The sequence below is a fragment of the Aedes albopictus genome, chromosome 2 (genome assembly GCF_035046485.1).
Source record: "Aedes albopictus strain Foshan chromosome 2, AalbF5, whole genome shotgun sequence".
Classification (NCBI taxonomy): Eukaryota; Metazoa; Arthropoda; class Insecta; order Diptera; family Culicidae; genus Aedes; species Aedes albopictus.
The window spans coordinates 325,063,172-325,067,904 of record NC_085137.1 but is presented as its reverse complement, the minus strand read 5'-3'; positions in this window follow the sequence as shown (position 1 = coordinate 325,067,904).

Genomic DNA, 4,733 nt, shown 5'->3' with positions numbered 1-4,733 from the left:
ATTTTCAAAATCGGTTTTCGCACACAGTTAGAGGAAGGATCAAGGTATCCGCTGATTTTTTTTTTCAGGTAAAAAATGTTTTTCAGTTTTAAGGACACCATTTTTTAATAAAATTTTAAAAAAAATATAATTTTTGAAAAATTTGTACAAGTTTTACACCTGAAAAAAATCCAGGAGATAGCTCGACCCTTCCTCAAACTGTGTATTAAAACCGATTATGAAATAAATTGCTTCGTTATTTAATTTAAAAATATTTAATCAAAAATCAAAAACCAAAAATATGAGAAAATGCGATCAGTTTCGTCTTAAGTACAGGATACAAATCATTCTGTATTAACCTTCACATACCCGACCACCAACAACTCATTTTCAAAATGCTGGCATTTTGTCAGTTTTCATCCGATTTTTTTGAAGTCGCCCTTAATCGATCATAAATTGGTGCTATGTAGTTTATTACACTCAAGTGGTCATGTAATATCCGGAACCATTCCGGAGATATTTCGGATTGTACTGGGGTCAGGGAGTGGGAGAAGTGTATGTTTTGCCAAATGGCCAAAAGCGATTATTTCGTGTGTTATTGTGCTTGAGAGGCCCCCGCGGAACCTGTTTCAGGTATTTCGGAGCGCCATATCAGTTGCTACATAGGTCAGTCAACTTTTTCTGCCACATTCTCTTGAAATCATGAAGTTTGATACGTCGCACGACATATTTTGGTTGCAAACCAGAAATGTCCCCGATGTCACCCCCGTGGAACCTATGCTAGATGTTCCGGGGTGGCCATATTAGTTGATACAGACTTCAGGGTATCGTTTCTGAATCAGTCATTCGACATCATGAAGTTTGATATGTCGCACGACATGTTTTGGATGAAAACCAGAAGTGTCCCCATTGAGGCCCCCGCGGAACCTGTCACGGTGATCCGGATGGGTCAACTTATTCAAATCTGGTTATCGCAGTTGTGTTTTATTGTTCGCAATGAAAATTCCGCTGAAAATCGATGGTTCAAACACAATAACACACGAAGTAACCATTTTTAGCCATTTCGGCACCCTCCCTGGCCCCAGTACAATCCGGAATATCTCCGGAATGGTTCCGGATATTGCATGGCCACTTGGGTGTAATAAACTTGCACCAATTTATGATCGATTGAGGGCGACTTCAAAAAAGTTGAATAAAAATTGACGAAATGCCAGGTTTTTGAAAATGAGATGTTGGGGCTCGGGTACGTGAAGGTTATCGTTTTTTAGCATTTCACTACAAAAAAGGTCGCGCCGATTACGCCGCCGCCGCCAAATAGGGCGAACGGCGTGGCGCCTCAAATTACTATGAACACCGCCGCCGGTTAAAACTACTTCGGCGCACACGTCTAATTTCAATAGGAAGCAATCAGTGAAGTACTAGATTGAAAGTAGTGAGCTGGATTTTTGTATGGTGAGATGATCAGTTCTCCATTTCTGTAATAAAACGGTGCAAACAGCGTGGGTTATATGATATCCTTGCTAATTTGATGCTGTTTGAGCAAAAGTTTGGGTAACTGTGTTGTTGTATTATTTATTTCTTGAAACTTAAACAACACAGTTACTCAAACTTTTGCTCAAACATCATCAAATTAGGCAAGAAATCGTATAACCCACGCTGTTTGCACCATTTCATTACAGAAATGAAGAATTGATCATCTCACCATACAAAAATCAGTGAGCTGGACTTTCAATCTAGTACTTCACTGATTGCTTCCTATAGGACAGATCGGTGAAGTACTAGATTTGTAGTAATGAGCTGAATTTTAGTATGGTGAGAAGGTCAATTCTCCGTTTCTGCAATGAAATGGTGCAAAAAGCGTGTGATTGGTTGCGTCTCCGTATTTCGCATTGCAATGGAGCACGTTCGGTGTAGTACTAGATTTGTAGTAATGAGCTGAATTTTAGTATAGTGAGAAGGTCCATTCTCCGTTTCTGCAATGAAATGGTGCAAAAAGCGTGGGTATTATGATTCCATGCCTAATTTGATGCTGTTTGAGCAAAACTTTGGGCATCAGTGTTGTTGTTTTCTCCATTTCTTGCAACATAAACAACATAGTTATCTAGTTATCCAAAGTTTTGCTCAAACAGCATCAAATTAGGCAAGGAATCATAATACCCACGCTTTTTGCACCATTTCATTGCAGAAACGGAGAATGGACCTTCTCACTATACTAAAATTCAGCTTATTACTACAAATCTAGTACTACACCGAACGTGCTCCATTGCAATGCGAAATACGGAGACGCAACCAATCACACCCGAAAATTTTGCAGTTGTTTTGGACGCTAAAAGGAATCGAAAAAGCTTTGTTACAAAAAATTGACCTTGTTGTCTAGTATCCGCATTTACAAAGTATTGTATACATACAATAGGAGGCAATCAGTGAAGTACTAGATTGAAAGTAGTGAGCTGGATTTTTGTATGGTGAGATGATCAATTCTCCATTTCTGCTATGAAATGGTGCAAACAGCGTAGGTTATATGATTTATTGGCTAATTTGATGCTATTTGAGCAAAAGTTTGAATAACTGTGTTGTTGTATTATTTTTTCCTTCAACTTCAACAACACAGTTATCCAAACTTTTGCTCAAACAGCATCAAATTAGTCAATAAATCATATAACCCACGCTGTTTGCACCATTTCATTGCAGAAATGGAGAATTGATCATCTCGCCATACAAAAATCCAGCTCACTACTTTCAATCTAGTACTTCGCTGATTGCCTCCTATTGAATCCTTTACGTACCGTGAGGTCGTCATTCACCACTCATGGTCCATTCATCGCTCGTTTCATACGATTTAAATAGGGTGGGGCGGGGCAAGATGGGTCAGTGCCATTTTCGGACGCATTACTCATGTTTTGATTATATTAATAATTTTGTTAGATGACCAGCATGAATATACAAAAGTTTGGGGCATCGATTGAAAAATTATTCACTCTCATTGGAAATAAAAAATAAAATGGTTTTTAGCCATATTTCTTATGCGGTACATTCCATATAATCTCCATATAAACGGTCGCGGGGCAAGATGGGTCACCTTCAATTCTGATCGTATTTTTGGAGCATTCAAAAGTTATTTATTTTTTATTACAAGACTATCTCATAAATGACTTCAATCAAGCGGAATGAACGCTCAAAATTATAACACAAAATTATGATATTTTGTTAGTGAAAACATCGATTTTCAAGTCGCCTTAGGACCACTCAAATCGTAAAGTTTTTTATATTCCAAATAAATTTATAAAATGTTTACTAGTAGCTCTTGTTTACTCAGTATGGATATGGAGCATATATGAATGCGAAACAAATCTTACATTTTGACGTTTTTCGTTAAGAAAATGTGAATTACTTAAAAGGTGACCCATCTTGCCCCGCACTTTTTTCACGGCGCCAAATCGATCACTTTTTAAAACTGCTTGTTTAACATCATATTTTGTATTTAATAAACTTTCTATCGACTTTTAGCATAGCTAACTAGTGTATTTAAGAGTAGCGGACGAATACAAACCAGTACGATTTGTATTTACAAAGTTATGATGATCCATCCTTAGGTGACCCATCTTGCCCCGCCCCACCCTACCAATAAATCGCATGAAACGAACGGTGGATGGCGACCTCACGGTACCACATGATGGAATCTAAAACATAACGGTGACTTATTCGTGTGATAGAAACGAAGATTTTGTGATATGAAAGAAAAAGAAAAGCTTGTTTTTTACTGTACTTCCCAATAGGTATGCTTTATTATAGTTGTATTTTTCGATACATTTTTGTTTTATTTGATGAGTAAATTGAATATGGATTTCCCTTTAGTGATGCGAAAGAACATATGTAATGCTCTCAAATAAGGTATTTCACAAATGTTTCTAAAACATTTTAATTTATTATGCAACCCGATTGTGGTACTTCTCCCCGAATATCAGTTCCCCAAACGCCGATTTCCGAATGACACTTTTTCCCGAATAATTTGTAATACTCCCTTCTTGAATTTATATGTGGACCATTCAAGTTGTATTGCTCACCAGATCTTTAGCAAAAGGTGCCGAAATAAGAATGACTGTATTGCTCCTTTTTTTATTGCTGCATGATCTCTCTATCATTTTATTGTTCCCCAAGATCACAAACATTTTGTAGTGATTGGTCATTTCAAACAAAATATTAGTGATTACCCTTTCTGAGGAAAATGCTCATTCGGAGGGATACGTTTTAATTTAATGGGGCATTCAGGAAATTGAAATTTGAAAAACTTGCATTCGAAAAGTAGTAACATCATCAAGTTTAAGCTTCGTAGCTCTTATTCAATTAGTGTCTGTTTTTCTTTTCTTCTTTCTTCGCTGACGGGGATATGCTGGAGTGGGAACGTCAGCAATGAAGAGTATGAAGTTTAGTAGGTTTGTATCCGGCATGTTTGTGAACGAGAACGAAAGGAACACCAGCGACATTAGTCATCGATAGTCTTTTACTCTTTTGGACCACCAGATCAAAAGCCAATTCGCTTTGAACCTTCTGTCTCGCAGAACATCAATCAAATAGGGACCAAAAAACACTAAGGCCTGGGACACACTGGTGGTGTTCGTACCATGGTACAAGTTGTCAAGAAAATTATTCCAAGGCTATCTTGAATGAAGACAATTATCAGTATGAAACTCATTTCAAGATAATTGTACCATGGTACAAATACCACCAGTCTGTCCAAGGTTTAAAGAAAGAAA